The 11,965-nt window shown below is 42.9% G+C and overlaps 1 protein-coding gene across 7 annotated transcripts in view; it reads left to right on the top strand.

Annotated features, from left to right (window-relative positions):
* Positions 1 to 4,770: 4,770 nt before the first annotated feature.
* mef2cb (myocyte enhancer factor 2cb) overlaps positions 4,771 to 11,965 on the top strand; it is a 70,883-nt gene continuing 63,688 nt past the window's right edge. For 2 of the 7 annotated variants that reach the window (XM_056591823.1, XM_056591826.1), the window contains exon 1: positions 5,651 to 7,007. The gene's annotated coding sequence lies outside the window, so the exon portion shown is untranslated. Of the gene's footprint in view, positions 4,898 to 5,649; positions 7,008 to 11,965 lie in introns of those variants that run through there. The other 5 variants (XM_056591822.1, XM_056591824.1, XM_056591821.1 and 2 more) reach the window with 4 other exon arrangements.

Here is an 11,965-nt window from a genome sequence, read left to right as displayed (position 1 = left end):
GTGTTTGTGATTGCTGTTTAGTGGTCCCCTGGGGTCGAAGTTCTTCTATTTGCATGTTGTTGTTCAGTGCCATGGACACTAATTTGACAGGTGCGTACCATATTGATATTCATTACTTCCTGTAAGCATCACTACACAGTTCAGTCACTAAATGTAGATCAAATTTCTGTCATTGCTGTCTTTTGATGAAGATAGTTTTACCAGGCGCAGATAATAACAAGAGCAGAGAAATTGGGCCTATGCAGTGATGGTAACTTAGTTGGGGATATAGGTTTTCCTTCATGACAACCTGTCAAGCAGAAATGTGAATTCAACAATCAAAGCAAGCAATGATTGGTTAATCACCCATCTAGCGTCTGCCTAAATCATACCATGTATACGGTTCATTAATCAGACTACCATTCAAACGGTTTAGCCCCATGAATATAATGGAACCTGCTGGGGTGTGGGAACTGCCTCACAAGCACCTGTTGGAGGGAGCCAGTAGCCCTTCAAAGAAAACACTGATGCACTGCTCCAGTCTGGGAAGGAAGAAAATGCTAAATTGGATTCCTGCCTCCGTGGGCACATTCAAGAGAACGAGTGGCCAGACACAATAAAATAAATGACGGTCTGTAATGGAGGGGATGGACTTTAAAAGAGAGGAAAAATCCGTAGCAGCTTTTCCCCCCCAATCAAGCAATTGAGTGGAGACAAAGAAGACTTTTATCGCTTGAGAAGAACTCTGTGAATGAAGCCAAAAGTGGAAGAAAGGGCAGCAGAGATGACAGATGTTATAAGCCTATTGCATGTGAACACGATAAAATAACTAAGGAAACAAAGGAGGTTACTGAATAGACACGGATGGATTAACTGGTATCTATGGATCAGTTATCTTATGTTCCAAGTTCTGTTTGTGAAGTGTAGATTGCATATGCATGCAAGCACTGAAAAGGTTAAGAGCTCCCCTATAGGTAGCAAAATGCAACTACAGCCTCCAGTCTACTGTAAACACTAACACACAATGCAACTTCTCACACGTGACAGATGGCACCTGGACACTATGCTGTACTCGTGCCAGGAACAGAACACTCTGTTACTGTTTTTATTTGCATGTTTTTCTGAGCGTATCCATGGGCTTTCTTAGGACACTCCTGTTTTCCCCCTGCACTAATAATACCAGGGCTTTCCTAAATCAACTCATTGGGTGTGATGGGAGTTTGTATGTGTGTGTGGGTCTGCACACGTTTGTGTGTGTGTGTGTGTGTGTGTGTGTGTGTGTGTGTGTGTGTGTGTGTGTGTGTGTGTGTGTGTGTGTGTGTGTGTGTGTGTGTGTGTGTGTGTGTGTGTGTGTGTGTGTGTGTGTGTGTCTTGGGGGGTTGTCTGAACTTGCATATGCCTGGTAAGATGGTCACCGCATGCCAAAAATAATGTTCCCTACTAACACAGTGAGGTAAAGTAATAATGAAATAATTGTAATAAGAAATGTATGTGTGTTTGTGTATGTTTGATTTCATTTTTGTTGATGTTGTTTTGTTTGTTTGTGTGTGTGTGTGTGTGTGTGTGTGTGTGTGTGTGTGTGTGTGTGTGTGTGTGTGTGTGTGTGTGTGTGTGTGTGTGTGTGTGTGTGTGTGTGTGTGTGTGCGCGTGTGTGTGTGTGTGTGTGTGTGTGTGTGTGTGTGTGTGTGTGTGTGTGTGTGTGTGTGTGTGTGTGTGTGTGTGTGTGTGTGTGTGTGTGTGTGTATATGTGCATGTCTGTGTCTGTATGCGTGAAAGCTAGCTTGTAGGCATGTGTGTGTGTGTCTGTGTTTTATCCCCATACTGCCTGCGTGCCTGGCCACAAGGCTGATCCATGCCTGGCCCCGGGCCTGTCCACCCATTGTCTCAGCCGGTGATCACAGTCACAGGACCCCACTACACCTTCTCTCCCCTCATGTAACTGGAGCATTAGGGAGAACAAAGGCAGACGCTGATCCGCTTGTGCCTCATCCATAATGAATCAAAGCTGTTCCGGCCCCCAGACAGACCAACACGACACATGCAAACACTGCGCCCAGGAAAATCTCTATTAGTGTGTCACTAGTAGTGTGACAATACAAGTGAAGCTCATCACGTGACCAATCGGATGCCCAGGTTGTCCCCTTTGACCCTGTGTGTAGGTTCATGTAGGGGCTATATGGTTTGTTCTTTAAAGACGTGCCATATAATCAAGAGGACCATTTAATAATGCATGCTCCTACTGAAGAGTAGAGTATATAAGATCTTATAGTAAGAGCTTTAGGATCTGTGGAGATGATCCTAACCTTATGGTTTTACCATGATGGGCTACCCAGTAGTTTAGCTTATTTTGCTTATTGTTCTGTGATTTAGGGTTAGGGTTAGTTAAATTAATTAAATCATCATTTTCGAGATTTAGAAAGAACAGAATTAGAATTCGCAAATAAAAACGAAATCTGAAGCAAATATAATTATATCATACAATCCATCCTTATTTTTCCAGATTTTCACCCATTATTGTCTCTATAAATCCTTGTGATAAGCATGTGTGATTTATCTTAATTAAATGTGATTTTTACCATCCTTGCCCTCCTAATTATACTGTGCAGTGGTATGAGTCCAACCACTGTAATTACTGATGATATTGGCCTATGAGTTTCATTAGGAACCTTATTAAAAACCGAGTCAACGTGTGTATGACGTATGGCTGTGGCTCTGGGGAAAGAGAGATCTAACATTTCTGTCCCGTGACATTGAGATCTGTTATATTCGATTACAAATGCAGAATCGTTTCTGGTGGATTTTCCTTAGGAACCCTACGAGTTTTCTTCCTCGTAAATCCCAGCACTGCACAATAGCAGAATAAGCTGAATTCAGGAACAGATTATGTATAGTAGTAATTATGACACTAAAATCAAACCAAATCCATATCTACCTATGTACCCTCATGGGTAGATTTGTACAGAAACACAACCCCTTTGCTAAAACACACACGCATAACAAAGCACATATCCCTGCCACACAGAATCACTCTCCACTCTGCACTCAAAGCAGAGTGGTGATAGTTACCCAACAATGCTCAAACTGACCAGCGTATCTCTTATAGACTATACATAGTTAAGTCATGACACTATATAGCAACAGAGCCAATGTCAAAGTCATGTTTTTCAACAGACAAAGGCACGATTAAGGTGGCTACAAAGTAGGACATGAATCGAGACAGATTTCTTTAGCAGACCTGACGTTTTGAGTATTGCGTTGGTGCTGTTCTTGGTTTGTACAAAAACAAAAGATTAATTCTATGGCGTATTCTTGTAAGCAACAGCGACGCCGTGCCTGACAAGTTCATCAGCAATGACAGGCAGGATGTGTTCGCTCGTAAGCATGATCGACACCAGATTACAGTGAAGCTGGGCTTCCTGTAGGCCCTGGAAATGTGCTTGTGTTTTTCTCGTTGTGTGATTGGCATTCTATTTTTTTGTTTTACATACGCATCTCACTTCCGGGGGGGGGGGGGGGGGTGGGGGGGGGGGGGCTGGGGAGGAAGAAAAGTTCAATCAGGCAGGCTGTTGTGTTTGTGTGACATAGGCCCAGAAGTGACTGCCAAGAGAGGCTTAAAAAACAATCCAAGCAAAGATCAATATCAGAAAACCACACTCTTGTGTTTGACTTAATATCCAGTCACACTTTCCGCTCTTCCTTTTCTCGTTCGATGCGAGACAGATGCCAAACCTCATGAAACAGCATTGGCCCCGAAAAGCCTGCAGTGTGTGTTTACATGCACTGGCATATTTTAAATTGTATAGTTGTTTTCAGCAAACTGTGGGTTTTTAATCACCATGCTTTATGCAGCATTATACCCAATGCCTAGTCGCTGTCTACACGCGCACACACTAGACGCACAAACACACACATGCACAAAGACACACACACATGAACAATCACTCAAAACCCCCACACACACACCAAGCATAAGTGATGCATTTGCTATATTTATTCATATCTACTGTATTATAGACTGTAAGCAACTCTACAGTTCAATTTTATGATAGCAACAGCTGATGACAGCATGATATAATCTTGAAATCTCTAACGATAACATGAATCTGCAAACCTGAACTTTCTTTAACGCAACCCAGCAATCTACAGTATTTGTTAAACAAAAACGTTATAACACAGACACATTTAAGTCCCAGCTATCTACAGAATTCCCCAAACGTTCTAACACTGAGACATAAAAATCACACACACAAACACACGCACGCGTGCGCGCGCACACACACACACACACACACACACACACACACACACACACACACACACACACACCCACCCACCCACCCACCCACACACACACACACACACACACACACACACACACACACACACACACACACACACACACACACACACACACACACACACACACACACACACACACACACACACACACACACACACACACACACACACACACACACACACACACATAAACACACACACACAGACAAGCAGCTATAGACCATGAGTGCAGTTCTATCATATTGTATTAGTTGCAATCTCCATGCTCCTTAACAATTTGTATGTATGTGTGTGTGTGTATGTGTGTGTGTGTGTGTGTGTGTGTGTGTGTGTGTGTGTGTGTGTGTGTGTGTGTGTGTGTGTGTGAGTGTGTGCGTGTGTGTGTGTGTGTGTGTGTGTGTGTGTGTGTGTGTGTGTGTGTGTGTGTGTGTGTGCGTGTGCGTGCGTGTGCGTGTGTGTGTGTGTGTGTGTGTGTGTGTGTTCTTCCAGGTGCTTACCAAACATAAGCTGAGTCCTTTGACGGGCGGCGAGGACCCCTCTCATGTATGACCAGCAGGTGAAGGCAGCAGCACACAAGACTGAAAGCTCCCTGGTGGCAGAAAAAGGACCTTTGAATGTGGTATGCACAGCCGAACCCCCCACCAAACCCACCACACTGACGACCACAGCGCAATCAGGGAACACACTAAGCTACTCATAAAAACAAAACCAAATCCTTTTCATCAACACTATGACATCCTCTCATCTCCTGATACAATGTCAATTTGTGCTTGTTTTTTTGTGCCACAATAACTTGAAAGAGGGTAACAAAAAGGACATGCGACCACTGGTATGTGCAAATACCCCTTCAACAGCTCTGCTCTCCGCCCTGGCATTGATATCGACGTCATTGGCGTGGTTCACCGTTTATGAATCCACTGTGTCTAACAGACTATAGCTTATTGATTATCATGGTGGTTGGGGTGTGTGTATGTGTGTGTGTGTGGCTGGCGGGGGGGGGGGGGGGTAGAGGAAATGCTATTAAAGATTAAAGGCTCGGATGATGTGAAGGTGGGACCCCGAGTCATCAGACACCGCCAGATTCAGTTACCGCCTGTAATGTTCGCTCGTCAGGAAGATTAGCCCGCCTGATTTATTTATCAACTGATTTCATGTCCTGCCTTTTGCTGTTCTGACTGAGTGGCTGTGTGTGTGTGTGTGTGTGTGTGTGTGTGTGTGTGTGTGTGTGTGTGTGTGTGTGTGTGTGTGTGTGTGTGTGTGTGTGTGTGTGTGTGTGTGTGTGTGTGTGTGTGTGTGTGAGAGAGGGGTTGACTGGCTGGCTCTGTACTCTGTTAGTCGTGGAAAGACACAGGTAAAGCCAGCTGGGGCTGATGCCTTCCTAAGGTAGTTGATGTTTATCGTATGTATTTCTTACATTTAAGTGCATTTTCCTTTGTTTCCATTGTGCTGTTGTTGCGGTTGTTGTGGTTGTTGGTTTCTCCCATTGGGTGAGTTGTGGAAATTGAATTACATATCTGAGATAATTCCGGTAAGATGGCGTTGAAATTGTAATACTCATCTAATAATCATATCTGTGTGAGCGTGGCCAGGGATTTCTGGGATATTTCTCTGCACAAAAGGGACAGAGCTTATCTGAAGTGGAAAACTTGTTGTTGTCATTGTTATCTCCACACTAATAGGGTTTTTGTGTTTGGAAATCATTTGGTTGTGGACAAAGACTTGGTAATTTCCCCCCATAGCGTCTGTGTCAAGCCTTATCTATTCTGATAGCTTGGTTTGACTGACAGTTGGAAGTGAATGGCACTCTGTGCAGAGAGGATAGACCTTTCTCACAGTGGTAATAACGTGTAGAAAAGCTGCAAACAATGCTTTTTTTTTTTAATCTGATCACGAAGTCATTATCCATTTAAATGAATATGACAATAAAATTGACTTTCTGGGTGATTGTTGCCAAATTGAGAAAACAAAATAATTATTAAGTTGTGATTCTAATTATTCCCTCCCACTCACTAGAAGAAAATATCAACAACTCCGGTCGATTGGAAAGAAGACGCCTTCGTCGTAGGTTTTAACTGCCATTTCAATAATATTCAAATCGCCATAATAATCGTCCTCTGACCATGCTCTCAGAGCAACTTAATCGTGCGTACACTTTATCAGGTTTGCGATACAAATGCATTAGGAGGATCCCGTGCCTCTTTCATTAAAGTAGTTGGGGAAATTGATCCCGCCCCCTTTCAGGAGTAAAAAAAAAAAGAAGCGATTATTTCTCCTCTCGCCGGGAGAGGGTGAGGGAAAGACTCGGCCAGGATTGTGGGAACGAGCAGAATCAGCCCTCAACACCGTCAGCTACAGACGTCGTCCACGGCTTCAACCTTCCCCTCCTTCGCTCCGACCGGCACTTCACACACAGGGAGACCAAGCGACAGACAGTCCGCCGCTGCTGCCTGCTCCTCAACACGCTCCTGTCTGACGAGTGACCCAATAGTTTTTGAATGACATTATTAATACACACACGCACACTTTTGGTTCGGTCTGTCGACGTCCTCTCTTGAGTTGGGTTCCTGGATTTAAGATCGTCTTCTTTGCACACATTCACAAAGTCCACCATCCCCATTCAACCCCAGAGCCGAGGCTTCAACGAGGTGACATTCGCGTGGAAGGCACCGCCGGGGGAGCAGCGTGTAGTATCTCTCACTTCCAGGGGACAAGAGTCCATGCATACCCAAGTAAGTCAACGTGTTAACACCGCTTATCGTTTTATGCGCTTTATTTGTCGTAGTCTACCCGTCGCTGCCGGTGGAACACACCAGATGTTTTCTCTGTATGCGCTATTACCCAGTCGGTTTGACACCATCGGGTTAAAAAGTTGAATAGGGCTATTATTTTGAAGGCGCGCTATAGCAACCCAGTTAAAGTGCAGCAACTGTTTCTATTGATTTGTGGTGACCCTGATAAACTTATCTCTTTGACAACTGTGTCATGAAATGATATGCCCTGCATCCAATAGTCCTAGCTGTTTTTTTCCCCCCCCCCTTTCTTTGGTTTAGTTTAGTTTGGGTATGTTGAAAGAAGAGGCACGCCTGGCTGGTGTCTTGGTCAGGCTACTGTCCTGTCTGTTGTTTCTGACCTTGTAGTACATTCATTCCAAAATCGCATCATAGTGCACAATCAGGCACTGAAATAGTTCAGCAGCATGTCGTTCCATATGCAATTAGCTTGCAAAACATTACAAGTTGATACGTTGCATATTATATGATGTGGGAATAATGGTAAATTATTTTTCAAATGACCTCACAGGTAAATACTCATTTTGATTTCATTCACAGCAAAATATGAGGTTTTTAATGGCGCGTTAATAGATTGAATAGCCTAGTTGTTCTACAATAGAAAAAAAATAACTCCACCATTAATTTGCCACCGCAATCCTTTATTAGTTTATTCGTAGTTCACTTGCAATTAGTGCGGTGTCAAGAGGTGGACTGTCTAAAACCCAGTAAAACATAAAACCACTGTAGGCCTACTTGCATTCACATAATACCACACTTATTTTCTCGGAAGACGATATGCCAAAGACATAATTTCTCATCTGTATGTGTGTTATTATCCACCCATAACGCACACGCACATCCCCTATGACCCCCAAACTGATCAGTTACATGTGGGATAGCTTCACAAGCGGCTCAAATTTAAGTGTTCACACTCACACTAAAACTTTGATTCTGTGCCCGTTGGTAAGTCCGTTTATTATTAGAATGCTGTGCAGGTTGACGATGGATCATATTGATTTTTAATATTCATGGCTTATTTTTCTATTTTATATGAGATATTGAGCCATATTTCCTCCTCTACGTGTTAAGTTTAAAATAGTACCCTCTATTGTGTTAAACTTGAACCTGTTGCAATTATTTGATCTAATAAAGAAATCTTAGCCTAATTAAACGGGAGAAACTTGAGCAGGTTACTGCCTTGCAATTAGTTGTAGCCTACACAATAAAAATGTGTTTACATTTCCGTCGAAAGGTAATTGTTGCAATTTAAGTAAGACGTTTTAATATTTGCCAGTGTAACAGTGCACTGCATTTACACCCCCTACGGGCGAGGTTAGACTCATTAAAAGTTCACACTTCACGTTTCTCAATTGACGTCAAATAATTATTCTATAAATTGTAATCCTTGTAGCAAGTAAACGATTTATCAATAATTTGAATTATACTATATTTCAAAAGATTGTATGAGGCAGATGGCTGATAAAATACTTTTATAACAATTGTATTAGTCACATTTCCGAGTTTACTTATTATAAATAGGCCTATGTTCTGTATTATGACAATTAATTTTCATAATATAAAAGGAAGCCTTCAGAATAACATTCTTTTGTTGTACATCCTTGCATACTTATTTTTCTTCCTCATCCTCTTCCTCTCCGTTGGGGTTATGATATTTCTGCATGCCCCTTTTACCTATTATCTAATGGAATCTAAAGCATACAGCATTATTATTTTAATTTGTCTTTCCTAATTTGCTTGATTGCAGCTTTGTTCGTTTTTTTAATTGTGATTTATTATACCCTCCGAGTATATGCAGTGTGCTCACTAACCTTGCTAATAAGAAAAATGTGTAATTTCCTCTCAATGTCTGAAGATGCTTCACTCATGACCTTGGGTCGTCCACCCATCATCAGTGAAGTTGTTCTGTGTGGCCCGGCTGGCCTGTTGCTCTCTTGGGATTTAGCGTTAGGTTAATCCGCTCAGAGGAAGGTGAGTGCTCGCATGTGGACCCACGATTACACACAGAGGACTCTCTCAGTCAGGCTCTGTAATCTCAGAGCCCCTGCGCGCACACACACAGACACACACACTCACGCACACACACACACACACACACACACACACACACACACACACACACACACACACACACACACACACACACACACACACACACACACACACACACACACACACACACAAATGCACGCACACGGACACACCCACACACAAATTCACACACACACACACACACACACACACACACACACACACACACACACACACACACACACACACACACACACACACACACACACGCAGACACGCACACACACACACAGACACACACACACACACACACACTAATATCCTCACACCCTCACAAACCCTCACACCCTCACACACACAGACACAAACACACAGACACAAACCCACAGACACACACTCTCACACACTATGTTCTCCGGTACTTTTTGTTTCTCTTATTCGTTAAAGACCTATCCCCCTTGACAAATTATTTGCGATTTCGGCTGCTGCCGATTCACAAAAACCAACACTGACAACACACACTTACCCTTCTCAGGGAAAAGGATTAGGGGGTCACGTGTCTCTGTGATTGGCCGGGGCAGTGAGCCGATTGTCAAGGCATTTCGCTGTACACTAGAGGCTCACTAAGGCTTTAGTGAAGTGAAGGGAAGGGACACATTGTGTGCCACCCTGCTGAGGGCTTCTGCCGTAGACTAAAGGGAAGGAAGCACTGCGAGATGGAGCGGGTACGATGCCGTTGGGATTATCTCTATGTGTGCTGTTATGCCATGATGCATCAAAAGTGTTTCGAAAACAGAAAACAAAATAAGCAGGCTCTAAGCTCTGTTTTTAAAGACTGTGAAATTAAACCACATGGCTTTCCGGTAAAATGGTTACTCCCGAGTGATATCTTAAAAAGTCTATAATAACGTAGCCAACTTTTTTGTTGAACACTGTATGTATTTAAGACTAATGTTATAATGTTTTTAAGTGGTGGAAAGCTAAATCTCTAAGCTAATTATTTTTTACAATAAAAGCACCAGTGATAGATTAATTTGCAGTATTGGAAGTTTTGGCTTGGAGATCATGCTCTTTGGCTCAGATATGGATGGAAATGTATCAAGCAATACAATGTAAAAAAATAAAATAACCACCTATTTATTATATATATATCATACCCGTAGACTTTCCTCTCAACTTTAAATTACAGTGGTAAATGCTTGCATTTTATTGTACCAACCAATTTTTGTCTTTGTCTTTTGTTGAAATAAAATAACATTTCTTTGTTTCTTCTTTCTTGAGGCGTGCAAATGAAAGCAGTTCACGTCTTCAGTTTATTTTCCTTTTCATCCTGCACAAGCATGGTTGAAATAGTTTAGGTTTATTGCGTAGGAAGAGTGTGGTTGCAGGCCCTTTGTGTTCCCTGTAGAAGGCAGGTGTTCTCACTGCTGCATCACGCTTTTTTTTTCTGGCCCTTATGAAACACTTTCCGAACTTGACCTCGGCGTGTGTTTATTTAATAGTTTAGAACAGATCCCCCTTTCATTGTCCAAACTACACCGTGTGCGTGTTGTGAATGGTTTGCACTTTGCACCATGTTTGTTGAAAAACAGCTTTGATAGATCTGCGATCGCTCGTGGACCCTTGCTTGGGGAAAACAATACAAAGTAAATAGATTCATGGTTTATAGCATATTTCAATGCATATATTGGAATATGTCCTGGTTTTGCATAACGATGCAAACTCCACTTCTGTCTCTATCTAGTAATTAGTGGTGACGTACTGCAACTTTCTCTGTGTGCTGTAAGTGGATTGGAGTGTATGGGGTTTGTTCACTGGGGTGTGAAAGATCACAGAGGAATAGATCAGTCTTTGATGTTTAATTGTATTGTAAAACATTTTAGAATAATTCTGCATTAAGTCGACTTCGGGCTGTGCTGTGTTTTGGTTCTGCTGCTTCTTTGTGTGCGTGTGTGTGTGTGTGTGTATGTGTGTGTGTGTGTGTGTGTGTGTGTGTGTGTGTGTGTGTGTGTGTGTGTGTGTGTGTGTGTGTGTGTGTGTGTGTGTGTGTGTGCGTACGTGCGTGCGTGCGTGCGTGCGTGCGTGTGTGTGTGTTTGTGTGTGCGTGTTTAAGTGTGCTTTGTATTGTTGGATTTGTGTTTGTTTGTTTTCTAGCTTTTGCATCTGTCTATCTTACTGTCTGTGTACATATTGGAGTATTTGTGTGTTTGTATTTGGGAGTGTTTTTTTGACGTGAATTCAAATGAAAAAGGTATGTGTTTCTTGAACACTTGAGTTGAGAGGGTAGAAATTGATGTTTGCGATGGCAAATCCGTCTTGAAAATAGAGTCCCAGAAAAGGCAAAAGACAGACAGAAAAAAATATAGACACACAAAAAGATAAATACAGTGTCAGGAAGAGATATAACGTTAATAAACCGCATCTCAACCTGATCTCTAAAAGACAACACAGCTTCATATAAAAACAGCACACACGTTTGTAGTCGTGATCCTCTCCTGAACGGCCACTCTAGATGAGCAGGACTTCCTGCCTCCCTTTTCCTGTTTCCTCTTCTTTATCCTGCTGGCTTGTTGGTCAGCTGCCGGCCATGGCCTGCTGGGAGGTCCGTGGTAGTGTTCATCACACCGGTGGTATCTGGTGCCCACAGCCCACCTTGAGTGACGCCTACCCACGTTTGAGGCCCTGCTCCTCGAAATATTTGGATAGGGAAGAAAGCGCTGCGAACGCCAGCGCGACAACTCGAGTGCTGTCGCTGACGAGTGGCGCTGATAAGCCCTCGCAAAGCGTTTAGAGGAGAACAGAGGCAGCGGCTCTCTCGTCTAAACATCGGAGGGTTCCCGCTGAACGCTTCCGCAGCGAGCACTGGC

The sequence above is a fragment of the Gadus chalcogrammus genome, chromosome 6 (assembly GCF_026213295.1).
Source record: "Gadus chalcogrammus isolate NIFS_2021 chromosome 6, NIFS_Gcha_1.0, whole genome shotgun sequence".
In the NCBI taxonomy this organism is placed as follows: domain Eukaryota; kingdom Metazoa; phylum Chordata; class Actinopteri; order Gadiformes; family Gadidae; genus Gadus; species Gadus chalcogrammus.
The sequence above is the reverse complement of the archived record's forward strand: the minus strand, read 5'-3'. Positions and strand labels throughout refer to the sequence as shown.